The sequence below is a fragment of the Symphalangus syndactylus genome, chromosome 15, assembly GCF_028878055.3.
Source record: "Symphalangus syndactylus isolate Jambi chromosome 15, NHGRI_mSymSyn1-v2.1_pri, whole genome shotgun sequence".
In the NCBI taxonomy this organism is placed as follows: domain Eukaryota; kingdom Metazoa; phylum Chordata; class Mammalia; order Primates; family Hylobatidae; genus Symphalangus; species Symphalangus syndactylus.
The window spans coordinates 78,631,118-78,645,593 of record NC_072437.2 but is presented as its reverse complement, the minus strand read 5'-3'; the positions used below and the strand labels follow the sequence as shown (position 1 = coordinate 78,645,593).

General features: G+C 39.0%; 2 long non-coding RNA genes and 1 pseudogene across 2 annotated transcripts in view; 1 reads left to right on the top strand and 2 right to left on the bottom strand.

The window, feature by feature from the left end:
* Positions 1 to 1,685: 1,685 nt before the first annotated feature.
* Positions 1,686 to 7,277, bottom strand: LOC134732651 (uncharacterized). The gene is made up of 3 exons (XR_010116014.1): positions 6,236 to 7,277; positions 5,396 to 5,488; positions 1,686 to 1,764 (listed from the first exon to the last, which is right to left on the bottom strand). It is a non-coding gene; the product is annotated as an uncharacterized lncRNA (long non-coding RNA).
* Positions 7,278 to 11,229: 3,952 nt separating this feature from the next.
* LOC129464232 (uncharacterized) overlaps positions 11,230 to 14,476 on the bottom strand; it is a 149,779-nt gene continuing 146,532 nt past the window's right edge. Inside the window, exon 4 of the long non-coding RNA XR_010116009.1 lies at positions 11,230 to 12,849. This is a non-coding gene — a long non-coding RNA (uncharacterized lncRNA). The remainder of the gene's footprint in view (positions 12,850 to 14,476) is intronic.
* Positions 12,921 to 13,862, top strand: LOC129463755 (ras-related C3 botulinum toxin substrate 1-like; annotated as a pseudogene).

The window sequence follows — 14,476 nt, the reverse complement described above, 5'->3', positions numbered from 1 at the left end:
TTCACCCTGTTGGCCAGGCAGGTCTCAAACTCCTGACTTCAGGTGATCCGTCCACCTCGGCCTCCCAAAGTGCTGAGATTACAGGTGTGAGCCACCGCCCCTGACCTGTCCTTTGCCTTTCTATATCATCTGCCTCCCACCTCCCAAGTCAATACATCTCTCCCCTCTGAAAACAGGTACATAAGCTTCTGTATAATAGTGCGTTGTTGGGTCACCATTCTGCGATTCCCCCAGGCTAGCCACGTGAAAATAAAATTGTGTATGCCTTTTCTACTATTAATCTGCCTTTTGTCAGTTTTCAGTGAACCTTCAAAGGGTGAAGGGAAAAGTTTCCTATCCCCCGGTGAATGCAGACTTAATTCCACTACCTGCGCTTAGGAGGGTATACATCTTTGCCTTCTTAGGGAACTTTACTCCTCTCTCCTATCTCTCCTTTCTCTTCTCAATTACTGTAATCATTTCATCATAACTGTTATTGAACACTTACTCTGTACTAGGCACTATAGGCAATTTGCTATTTCTTATTTAATCTTTATGAAAACCCTATGAGAAAATACTATTATCCATGAGAAAAAGAGAAATAGCTCAGAGCAATCTGATCTATGTGAGGTATGCAAAATGTATCAGGCCCAGAGAGACATGAGTATGGAACTTCAGTCATGCCCCCTGCACCCAGGCAATTGTTTAAAGGCATTTTTTTCTTGACTAGCTGCCTCGCCCATTATCTTCATGTTCCTGAAATTTGTGATACAAAGAACAATGTGTAGCCAATCAATAACTTATGTCATTTTAATGTAAAATCTTAGTAAACAATTTAGGAATTGCCTCTTTTTTATTTTTTTCCTTTAAAAACCACTGGTAAGGCCAGGTGCAGTGGTTCATGCCTACAATCCCAACACTCTGGGAAGCTGAGTCAGGAGGATTGCTTGAGGCCAGGAGTTCAGGCCCAGCAAGACCTTGTCTCTAATTATTTTTTAAAAATGTTTAAATCACTTGTAATTACAGCAAACAGAAGTGTGTATTCAGGGAAACTTGAATCTATGCTTTTGGGTGGCCATCTTCAATCTTTGAGCTCAAATAAACTCTATGCTTAATCATATTTTCTGCATCTCATTCTTAAGGCTGACATTTTGGTGACCCAAACGGGACCTAAAGCAGACCTCCAGTGATCACTGTCACTTCACTGACAACTAGAGAACTAGTGCCAGTAGTTTATCCAACCTTGCTAGAGTCAACAACGATCTCTGGAAAGGCTCCTCTCAAGTCTGAATCTTTCTGGCTTTCTTGAGGATTGAGACATTATTTGAGCTACACACATTCCTAAATTGATAGAGCTGAAATTGAAACTCTGCTGTTCGGTAGGAGTTTCATTTGTTACTCTTTAGTGATTTTGCTGACCACAGATTTGTAAGTTTCACTTTTTCTCTGATATTAAGGTCTTATTTGAATTACGCCTTAGAGCTTTTTAAACATTTCTCTCATTCAGAATTTTGGTCAGGGAGATATCAGTTTATCACTGAAAAAAAAGAAAAGTCTTTCAAACTGGCCAGATTGTGAAGCTCAGTTCAATTGGCAAATTTAAACTTTTCTTCTTGAGTGACCGAAATTCTTCCTGCTAGGTCTTTTTGGTCATTCAAAAGGAAAGTCTTCATTATGGGCAATCTTACTTCTATAACTGACTCTTCCTCCTTAAGTAGAGATCCACCAGTAGAAACACCAGCTGGATTCCTGTTTAATATTCACAGCACCTCCTCATGCAAATATCTAGAAAAAAATGGATCTCATATTACTCAAGATGACCCCAAGTTACAATGGCCAAAATGAGGTACCTTTGAAATACCTAAACTAGTTTTTCTGCATGATTCATTAGTAAAAGCCAACTCTAAAAGAAAAGAAAATAACTGGGAGCTATTTTCAATGGTACTTAGCCTCTAAAAGAGGTTGTGATAAAGCCAGTTCTCTGTAAGAGTAAGACAAAAGTACAACACAATTTCTGAATTTAAAAATACTACCAAAATTTCTCCCCCTCCTTCAGCTCCTCTTTCTCTCTCTCTTTTTTTTTTTTTTTTTTTAGATAGAGTCTCACTCTGTCACCCAGGCTGGAGTGCAGTAGCATGATCTTGGCTCACTACAACCTACACATACATACACACACACATACACACACACACACCCAGGTTGAAGTGATTCTCCTGCCTCAGCCTCCTGAGTAGCTGGATTTACAGGCGTGCGTCATGCCCAGCTAATTTTTGTATTTTTTAGTAGAGACGGGATTTTGCCATGTTGGCCAGGCTGGTCTCAAACTCCTGGCCTCAAGTGATCCGCCTGCTTTGGCCTCCCAAAGTGCTGGGATTACAGATGTGAGCCACCGAACCTGGCCTCCTCCTTCTCTTTTGACAGAATTTCCTTGTCCAGATTTACCTCCCCTTCCTCCTCTTCCTCCTTCTACTGCTGTTCTGGCTCCATTTTGGAAATACCTTGTGTCCATTAGAGGAGAACCTGACTTGATATGTCAACCATGGTTCAAAAGTAAAACTTAAAGGCATAATTTAAAAGTTCCCAGATCCTCTTCAGGACCCCATTGAATTTGCTAGAAAATGTGATTTAAATGTTTGATCTTATAATCCCAGATTCTCTGGTTTATACCAAGTGATTCGCATATTAGCATCAGAAAGTAAAGCCAAAGATTAGATTGCAAAGGCAAACTGGAGAAATTGTTTAAAGGACTTCCATAAATTTTCTGAAGCAAATCATGAATGGGCCTGCAATACTGCCAAAGCTTTGCTAAATCCTATCCCCTTCGTTTTCCAAAAGTAGTTAATTGGAACAAAATATAACAATGCAAACAAAATCTTGATGAGCCTGTAATGTTATACTATGAGAGTGTGAAAAAAAAACTATTTAAACAATATTCAGACCTATCAGAATAAATGTATGCTAACTTACCAAAATGATGCTCTCCTTAACTAAAACTTCTTAAATGGATCAGATGAAGAACTGGTATTTGTAACAAAGAGACAATGTCCCAGGTGGACTGCCTCTCAAACTCATGAGCTAGTTAATTTTGCTGATCAAATATCCCATACCTTACCTAAGGAAGAAAAAGAAAAGAAAGCCAAACAGAGGGGAAAAGCAAAAAAGATCATGAGTTTGCAACTAAAACAATTATCTAACCTAGTAAGTTCCAAAACCAATCTAATCCTCTGCTTTTCAATTGCTGCAAAAATCCTGGACATTACAAAAAGGATTGTGGATTATATAATATTCACAACTCCTTCTCTCAAAAAAAAAGGGAAAATGTATTTAGAATTAAAAGATAAGATTGAATTATTAGGTTCAAGAATTTTTTTGAAATCTGATTCTATTAATTTATAAATTGCAGTTTATATTGTCATAGAGGAAATCAAATTGTTAAATAATAAACAGTTAAAAGAGGAATAAAGGCCTGGCATGGTGGCTCACGCCGGTAATCCCAGCATTTTGGGAAGTCGAGGCGGGCAGATCACATGAGGTAAGGGGTTTAAGACCAGCCTGGCCAACATGGTGAAACCCCATCTCTACTAAAAATAAAAAAAATTAGCTGGGCGTAGTGGCATACACCTGTAATCCCAGCCACTCGGGACGCTGAGGCAGGAGAACCACTTGAACCCGGAAGGCGGAAGTTGCGGTGAGCCAAGATAGTGCCACTGCACTCCGGCCTAGGTAAAAAAGCAAGACCCAGTCTCAGAAAAAAAAAAAAAAGCAATTAAAAGTAGTACCTGATCTCTTTGGCTTTTGGAGTACCATGGATTACTTTGTATTGTGAGAGAGAACCTGACTTTTGTATGTGTAATGGCAAGTTACTGGCAAAAGCTACAGTTACTGGCAAAAGCTGCAGTTTTGGAAGTGGCAGCCAGTGGTTGCAGTGAGTGGTTGTTACTTCAGGGGGCTTAGATAAAAAGGAAGTTTTGAAACCTTGGAGATTGTGGGAACACTCAACACCAAAAGATAGGACTATGGTGGGCTAATCACAGAGTGGGCTGATTGGCACTGGGTCACCCACTAGCCTTGGGGAATGTCTTTGTAGTGAGATGTACTGTGGAAGTGTTGACTTTGGAAAACAAAATACAAAAAGAATCAGCAGTATTTCAAACAAAAATTTATGTAATCATTTTAGTGCTCCATCAGTTCAGTCCCTTGTAATTCTTTTTCTACTTGATGTTGACTTAACGATCCTCATGAATGAGTCAGTCTTTTACTAGAATTCTGGGAGTTTTTATTTAGTCCATTTATCTTAAAGTTATCAGTGTTCAAGAGTACTTGTTAGTCTTTTCTATGAAAAGCAATTTTGGGCCGGGCGCGGTGGCTCACGCTTGTAATCCCAGCACTTTGGGAGGCCGCGGCGGGCGGATCACGAGGTCAGGAGATCGAGACCACGGTGAAACCCCGTCTCTACTAAAAAAATACAAAAAATTAGCCGGGCGCGGTGGCGGGCGCCTGTAGTCCCAGCTACTCGGAGGCTGAGGCAGGAGAATGGCGTGAACCCGGGAGGCGGAGCTTGCAGTGAGCCGAGATTGCGCCACTGCACTCCAGCCCGGGCGACAGAGCGAGACTCTGTCTCAAAAAAAAAAAAAAAAAAAAAAAAAAAGAAAAGCAATTTTGGACTAAAGCTGATTGCAAATGCTTTTAGAGAAGAATTCAAAACAACAGCTGTGGATGATAAAAACTTAGAATAGTCATGATTAAAATCTGATGAAAGTTCCAATTGACCAGGAAATTTAGTTATTGCTATTACATGCAGCATTTAAAATATCTAGTAGATGCAACCAGAATTATGACTGATAATGTCACATCAGGACCATCAGAATTTTATAACTTTTATATAATTTTTGGAATATTTAAATTGTAACATATTCATACAAATATAACTTTAACATAGCAATCAAAAATCATAATAAAATTATGACTGACAAAATATTATATTTTTATTAATTTGTATGATTTTGGAAACATATCAATAACATACCCATAAATGTAACTGAGAGATCTAATATTCTTGTTATTTGACAATGCCTACCATACAATTTACCGAATAATTTAATATCTCTACAAAATGAGAGATACATTCTTTGATGTTTCCAGGGGCCCAACTAGAATATCCCAAAGTTAATTTTAAGCCAAAAAAAAGTAATTTAGAATTTTGATCCTAGTGAAATCTGCCAAAGATGTCAAAAGGTTTGAAACATTTGATCAAAAGAGAATCATAGGCTGGGTACAGTGGCTCAGGACAGTAATCCCAGTGCTTTGGGAGGCTGAGGTGGGAGGATTGCTTGAGGCCAGGAGTTTAAGACCAGCCTGGGCTACATTAGCAAAATCTCATCTCCACGAAAAGTGTTTACAGCATGGTGGCTCATACCTGTAGTCCCAGCACATTGAGAGGTCAAGGCAGAATGATTGCTTGAGGCCAGAAGTTCAAGACCAGACTGGGCAACATAGGGAGACCTGGTATCTACAAATAAAAATGAAAAATTAACTGGGCATGGTGACACACACCTGTAGTCCTAGCTACTCAGGAGACCAAGGATTGCTTGAGCCCCAGAGTTCAAAATTAAAGCAAGTTGTGATTGTACCACTTGACTCCAGTTTGGACAACAGAGCAAGACCTTATCTCTAAAACAAAAAATGAAAAAAAAAATTTAATTAGCTGGATGTTCTGGCATGCATCAGTAGTCCCAGCTATTCAGGAGGCTGAGGTGGGAGGATCACTCGAGCCTAGTTTACAGTGAACTATGATCACACAACTGCATTGCAGCCTGGGCAACAGAGCAAGATCCTGTCTCAAAACAAAAACAAAAATCCGAAAAACAAAACATAATCACAGGTCACTGTTAAATAATAGTTATTCATTTAACAGAGTGATAATCATAAAACTTCAAAAGCTGTATAGAAGTTACATGGTTGTGAAAACCTTAACCCATTTAAAGCTCAGTTTTCCTAAGTAACCAAAATCCTAATAAAAACAACACAAGGATTATCTTGATAAAATGTAAAATCTTTTTTTTCAGACCTGTTAACAAAAAGGAAAAGAAAAACCTTCTGTAGTGTAATTGCTTTTCCTCATGAGAAGCCCATTTATATAACCTGGAAGTCAAACCTGATGAAAAAGGTACTTGAATTTAAGCAGACAGAGGAAGAGTTTGTCCAGGATTATGATGTACAATTTATTATGGAGAAATGTAAACAAGAAAACTAGTACCTTGTGTAGGGACACAAAGTAGGGACTCTTAGTAACAATATGGATGTTTCCTGGTTATACTGAACAATGCAGACCTATAAAGAAAACCCAAGAGTACAGAATCAAGTTATACTGAAGGAAAACTTGCTTTTCTACACCTTCAAGATAAAACATTTCGGTGTCAGGCCACAACATCAGTGTTAGAACCAGAACAAAAGTTATAGGAATTGATAAAAACATTGAAGGAGAGAGTTACCATCCCAGCCAAGCAAAAAGATGTACCTTTCCCGGGGATAAAAAAACAGAAGGCAATGACATGTGACCTGCAAATCACATGCAGCAAGGTACAGTAAAAGTTGAACTTCCGAGATATAAGTCTGAGAAGTTTTAAAAAGATACAGATTTCAGAATTAAAAATTCAGAACCTCTGAATTTTACTAAAAGCAAATTGATACTTGATGAAAAACTTGTTATTCTAACATAGGGAACCAAAATTTTAGTTTTGTATTAGTATAATTTAATATCAAAGCTCAATGTTTAGAAAGACTTATAAGTAATTTCCTTTTAATTATAGCCAACTTGATCACATGCAAATTTCCTTTCATAAATTTTCTTTTCACAAACCTTATCACAACATACTCTGACAATATGTACAATTGACAATATGCTTGAAAGTTCTGCTTTATCCTATACTTTTGCACTCTTAAATTTTACCTCAGGACACAAATTTACCATATAAAGTTTTTTCTCATATAACATTATTATCTTTTCTTTTTAACCTTTCTTACTAAAAATACGTTTTCATATCTATACTTTCTTCACATATCACTCTCCTACTTACTGGTTCTTTCCTATCTGTTCTATATTTTGAAACAATGTTTAATTAACCTCCAAATTAGACAAAATTATTTTTTTCTTAATAAAGAACACAACTTTATCCCTTTCTTTCTTTCTTTCTTTCTTTTTCTTTTCTTTTTTTTTTTTTTGAGATAGAGTCTCACTCTGTTGCCAGGCTGGAGTGCAGTGGCACAATCTTGGCTTACTGCAACCTCTGCCTCCTGGGTTCAAGTGATTCTCCTGCCTCAGCCTCCCCTGATTACAGGCACGTACCACCACGCCCAGCTAATTTTTGTATTTTTAGTAGAGACGGGGTTTCACCATGTTGGCCAGGATGGTCTCAATCTCTTGACCTCGTGATCTGCCTGCCTCGGCCTCCCAAAGTGCTGGGATTACAGGTATAAGCTACCATGCCCAGCCACTTTGTGACTTTCTTATAATTTTTTTCTATCAAAAATACATTTTGTATACATATGTACTCTTTATATACAGAATTCTATATATTGATTATAATTTTTAACTCTTAAATTTAGTGAAACCTAGGAAGCAAGATCTTGAATTGTCTGTCACGTATCAGTATTTTACTTTTCTTTTCTTTTTTTACCTACCTGGTTCATTCTCAATGTATCAATATCTATCACAAGAATCATTTTGTAATTTTTAGAAAGATGTTCCCTATAACATAATTTTAAAATCTCATTTGATAATGACTCAGATTTAATTAGTATCTATTAATTTAACACAATTTTAAGATATCAAATTACATTAAAATTTCATTTATGGAAATTTATTTCATTTACCTAATTTATTTATTTTAGCAGATAACCTAGATTATTTCTGAAAACTGAGATATTAGACAAAGTTAGTCATGGTATCAAATTATTTCCTTGTTATCCATTTTTATGGCCTGTGACTGTCAGGTGTTCACTTAAATAAGAACCTTAAAGTTAAGTATATTGGTATTTTGCTGATAAGCCAGAAGATACGGCTGTAACATTAAATTAGTCTTATCACAAAATTCCACAAAGATCATTCTGTTTTAGGCTGAGTTTATACTTTTATAACCTTTGTGTTAAACCATCACAGCTTCAGATATCTAGCAGAGAAAGATATAAAACTGTCTGACCAGTAAACCCAGGCAAAGTGTATGCTGACAATTCTGAAGACATTTCTATTTTACCAATAATTTTAAAATCATCTTATTTATTAATGCTTTACTCATTTCACATAAACTAAAAGCCATTAGGGTTAATTACTGTATATTTTATATGAGCACTTATTTATCCTTAAGAGATTTCTGGTCAACTATGCCAGATTTTACCATGTAGACACAGCATATAATACATGTATATATGTATAAATACATCTAAACACACACACACACACACACACAAAGATTTCACAGCTTTCGTTTTAGAATTTTAGTCATGAGATAGTAATAAAAACTCACTGGTTCATAAAAGACAATTGGATCCAAATTATATTTCTGACTAAATTGGAATGTGTTCACATGGCTAAAATTTAATTGCCCTTACAGATAATCTAATGAAGACTGTGGACCAAAATTTCAGGCAAACAAGTTTTTGTGGCAGTTTTGATTTTAGTTTTTTGGTGATAGTGCCTCACTCTGGCACCCAGGCTGGAGTACTGTGGCATAATCATAGTTCACTGCAGCCCTGAACTACTTGACTCAACCAGTCCTCCCACCTCAGCCTCCTCCCAAGTACCTAAGGCTATAGGCACATGCCACCACCTAGCTAATTTATTTTTATTTTTTTTATTTTCATTGAGATGAGGGTCTCACTATGTTACCCTGACTTGTCTTGAACTCCCTGCCTCAAATGATCCTCACGCCTTTGCTTCACAAAGTGCTAGAGCAGTTTGATTTTTGTAAAATCAATTTTACCCTTTTTTTCAGTTTCAAATGAGTTTAAGTTTAATTTTTTTTTTTTTTTTTTTTTTTTTTTGAGACAGAATCTCCCTCTGTCGCCCAGGCTGGAGTGCAGTGGCGTGATCTCTGCTCACTGCAAGCTCTGCCTCCTGGGTTCACACCATTCTCCTGCCTCAACCTCCTGAGTAGATGGGACTACAGGTGCCCACCACCACGCCCAGCTAATTTTTTGTATTTTCAGTTGAGATGGGGTTTCACCATGTTTGCCAGGATGGTCTCGATCTCCTGACCTCATGATCCTCCCGCCTTGGTCTCTCAAAGTGCTGGGATTACAGGCGTGAGCCACCATGCCCAGTCATGGTTAAATTTTTAATGTTTACATTTTGGCTAGGACTGGCTGAATTGAATAAGGAAAATAAAATCCCCAATTATCCTTGAATTAGTAACAAATCTATCTTTCGTTTACCAGTCTGGTTTGCTTGATTAACAAATGTGGACAGGAAAGATTAGAGCAGTTTCTCTCTCGCTCTCTCTTTCTCTCTCTTCTTTCAGCTTTTTGTTTTTGTTTTTTGTTTTTGTTTTTGTTGTTTTTTGTTGGTCTCTGCATAGCATAAAAAGTAAAACTTTTGTATTGAACAGAGATTCCTTATATTATTGCTCCAAGCTCAAGATTTTGGTCTGTTTGATCTAAGAGCCTAACTTTTATAAACACTTATATAGTTCTTTCTCTTTTAGATTTCTAATTTTTCAATTAAGTGTTCCATTTTAATGGGGGCAGCTGAATATATTTTGCCAATGACAGTGGAAGACTAAGATCACAAAAGGTTCAGGAATTCTTGCAGTAAATCATAAGTGGCATTTTTCAATACCAGTTTAGAAAAAATTTGTTGGATCTGTATTTTAACAATCTCAGCAGTTTTATTCTTGTTCTGTAGCTGTTCTGTTTGCTTATCTGTTCTACATTTAAATACCTTTCCCTCTTTTGAGAGAAAGAAATGTATGCATTGTGAAATTCCAAAAGTCTCTACCTAAGAAATATATGAGAGCTAAAGGTAAAAGCAGAAAGGAATGAGTTCAAATAAGGGAGTGGGGGTAGGGAAGGAGCCAGAAGGATAGGGAGAAGCAGTTGGAGGTGAAAGGGAGAAAGGTGCTAAATCTTTTTCAATTTAGAAATAGTTTCAGGCTGACCAGGTGCAGCAGCTCACCTGTAATCCCAGCACTTTAGGAGGCTGTGGCGGGTAGATCGCTTGAACCTGGGAGTTCAAGACCTCCCTAGGCAACATGGCAAAACCCTGTCTCTGCTAAAAATACAAAAATTAGCCAGGAGTGGTGGGGTGTGCCTATAGTCCCGGCTACTCGGGAGGCTGAGGTGGGAAGATCACTTGGGCCTGGGAGGGCAAGGTGACAGTGAGCTGTAATCATGACATTGCACTCCAGCTTGGACAACAGAGCAAGACCCTATCTCAAAGAAAAAGAAAAGAAAAATAGTTTCTGGTATCCCTTTATTTACCTGTTGGATAGTGGCAACTTTTTTCAAAATTTCTTTTTTTTTTTTTTTTTTTTTAAACAGAGTTTTGCTCTTGTTGCCCAGGCTGGAGTGCAATGACATGATCTCGGCTCACCGCAACCTCCACCTCCCAGGTTCAAACAATTCTCCCGCCTCAGCCTCCCAAGTAGCTGGGGTTACAGGCATGAACTATCACGCCTGGGTAATTTTTTTTGTATTTTTAGTAGAGACAGGGTTTCTCCATGTTGGTCAGGCTGGTCTCAAACTCCTGACCTCAGGTGATCCGCCCACCTCGGCCTCCCGAAGTGCTGGGATTACAGGCATGAGCCACCGCGTCCAGCCTCTACAAAATTTCTTTTATAGGTTGGTGCAAAAGTAATTGCAGTTTTGGAGGGTGAATTTTAAATCATTATAACTAGGTTCAAATATATCTTCATTAATCAAAATAAGAACCATTACAGGCCAAGCACAGTGGCTCACGCCTGTAATCCCAGCACTTTGGGAGGCCGAGGTGGGTGGATCATGAGGTCAGGAGTTCGAGACCAGCCTGGCCAACATGGTGAAACCCATGTCTACTAAAAATACAAAAATTAGCTGGGCACTGGGGCATGCGCCTGTAGTCCCAGCTACTTGGGAGGCTGAGGCAGGAGAATCGCTTGAACCCAGGAGGCGGAGGTTGCAGTGAGCCGAGATTGTGCCACTGCACTCCAGCCTGGGTGACAGAGTGAAACTCCGTATCAAAAAAAAAAAAAAAAAAAAGGCTGGCTGTGGTGGCTCACGCCTGTAATCCCAGCACTTTGGTAGGCCGAGGCAAGCAGATCACGAGGTCAGGAGTTGAAGACCATCCTGGCTAACACGGTGAAACCCCATCTCTACTAAAAATACAAAAAAAAATTAGCCGGGCATGGGTGGTGCACACCTGTAGTCCCAGCTACTCGGGAGGCTGAGGCAGGAGAATGGCGTAAAACCCGGGAGGCGGAGCTTGCAGTGAGCCAAGATCGCTCCACCGCACTCCAGCCTGGGAGACAGAGCGAGACTCCGTCTCATAAAAAAAAAAAAGAACCATTACAATCAACACAGTTTTGCCAATGAGAAATAAGTTTGTTTCTTCCTGTAGCATAAAAATCCGTGCTTCAGGATTCAACAAACTCTTGGAAAGCATTTTCTGCATCCTGCTAGTTGTGGAAGCGTTTTCCCTGCAATAAGTTGTTGAGATACTTGAAGAAGAGATAGTCAGTTGGCGGGAGGTCAGGTGAATATTTTGGATGAGGCAAAAATTCATAGCCCAATTTGTTCAACTTTTGAAGGCATTGGTTGTGCAACGTGTGGTTGGGTGTTGTCATGGAGAAGAATTGAGCCCTATTTGTTGACCAATGCCGGCTGCAGGCTTTGCAGTTTTTAGTGGATCTCTTTGATTTGCTGAGCATACTTGTCAGATGTGATGGTTTCGCAGGGATTCAGAAAGCTGTCGTGGATCACATCGGCAGCAGACCATCAAACAGTGACCATGACCTTTGTTTGGTGTAAGTTTGACTTTGAGAAGTGCTTTGGAGCTTGTTCTCGGTCCAACCACTGAGCTGACTGTCACCAGTTGTCATATAAAATCCACTTTTCGGCTGGGCACGGTGGCTCACACCTGTAATCCTAGCACTTTGAGAGGCCAAGGTGGGTGGACCCCCTGAGCAGGAGTTCGAGACCAGCTTGGCCAGTATGGCAAAACCCCATCTCTACTAAAAATACAAAAATTAGCCAGGCGTTGTGGCATATGCCTATAACCCCAGCTACCTGGGAGGCTGAGGCAGGAGAATCACTTGAACCCAGGAGGCAGAGGGTGCAGTGAGCTGAGATTGCACCACCACTGCACTCCAACCTGGGTGACAAAGTGAGACTCCATCTCAGAAAAAAAAAAAAAAAAAAATTTAAATCCACTTTTCATTGCAAAAATCCAATCAAGAAATAGTTCATTGTTGTTGCATAGAATAAGAGAAGACAACACTTCAAAAAAATTATTATTTTTTAAATTTTTGCTCAGCTCATGAGGCACTCACTCACAGAGCTTTTTCACCTTCCCAATTTGCTTCAAATGCCAACGACCATAGAATGGTCAACGTTGAGTTCTTTAGCAACGTCTTGTGTAGTTGTAAGAGGGTCAGCTTTGATGATTGCTATCAGTTGGTCATTGTCAACTTCTGATGGCTGGCCACTATGCTCCCTATCTTCAAGGCTCTTGTCTCCTTTGCAAAACTTCTTGATCCACCACTGCACCGTATGTTCATTAGCAGTTCCTGGGTCAAATGCATTATTGACATTGCGAGTTGTCTCCGCTGCTTTACAACCCATTTTGAACTCGAATAACAAAATCGCTTGAATTTGCTTTTTGTCTAACATCATTTCCATAGTCTAAAATAAACAAAAAATAAACATCAAGTAATGTCATTACAAAAGAAATAAAGTGGAAAATACTCACTAAAATGATGTATATCATAACCACATTATTTAAGAATGTATTCCAATATCAAATGGCAAATTCCAACAATGCAAAAACTGCAATTACTTTTGCACTCACCTAAATAGAAGCTTCTAAGTGCTGGTGACAGTAAGTCTCCCACTCAGTTTGTCTAAACCCATCTTTTTCCAATTGTGCACGTGAATTAATTATTTTAGCATTTTCAAAAGATTCCCATTTTGGGCTAAGGGTGAGGTGGCATGGACAAAGACCTTGGGACCCCATCTCCTGCCACCTGCAGCCATGCACCTGCCTATCATGCTTCTATCCCACCACTTCTTGCCTTAGTGCCTGACCACCACTGCCAGGGCCTAGCGAGTGACCCAGGTGCAAGCCATCAAGTGTGTGGTAGTTGGAGATGGAGCTATAAGTAAAACTTGCCTACTAATCAGTGTTACACCCAGTGTATTTCCCAATGCATTATCACTATTGTCTTTGACAATTATTCTGCTGCCAATGTTAAGGTAGATGGAAAGCCAGTGAATCTGGGCTTATGGGATACATCTGGACAAGAAGATTATGACAGATTATGCCCCCATTCTATCTGTAAACAGACGTATTTTTAATATGCTTCTCCCTCATGAGTCTTGCATCATTTGAAAATGTCTGTGCAGAGTGGCATCCTGAAAGGCAGCACCATTTTCTCAACACTCCCATCATTCTTGTGGGAAGTAAAGTTGATCTTAGTGTTGTTAAAGACACAATTGAGAAACTGAAGGAGAAGAAGCTGACTCCCATCACCTATCTGCAGTTTTTAGCCAGGAACAAGGAGATTGGCGCTTTAAAATACCTGAAATGCTTGGCTCTCACATAGCAAGTGTTCAAAACAGTGTTTGACGAAGCTATCTGAGCAGTTCTTTGCCCACCTCCTGTGAAGAACAGGAAGAGAAAATGCCTGCTGTTGTAAATGCCTGGAGCCTCTCATTCTTAGCCCTGCCCTTTGAAACTGTTTTACATTTTGCTTAAAAAATGGTAGCGCCTTCTCACTCAATGCCAAGTTTTAGTTACAGATTAATTTTCCATAAAACCGTTTTGAACCACTCAGTCACTTTAAGATTTTGTTTGTTCTATAGATAAAAGTTGAGACTCACATTCTTTAAAATTTAGCTCTAAAATGACAAGACTTCTTAAAGCCTTATTTTTTTAAATCCCCTTAATATGGTTTGAATATGTGTCCCCTCCAAATCTTATGTTGAAATGTAGTCTCCAGTGTGGATCATGGGGCAGATCCCTCATGAATGGCTTGGCACCATCCCCTTAGTGATAAGTGAGCTCTCGCTCTGAGTTCACACGAGATCTGGTTGTTTAAAAGTGTGTTGCACCTTAAAGGGAGAAGCAAATATTTCCTTCTTCAGCTGACCAGCAATGGCCCTTTAACTGCAATAGGAAGAAAAAAAAAGGTTTGTGTGAAAATTGGTAATAACTGGCACTTGAGATCAAAAAGAAATTTCTGTATACTTGATGCCTTAAGATGCCCAAAGCTGTCCAAAGCTCTGAAAGACTTTAAGATAGGCAGTGATG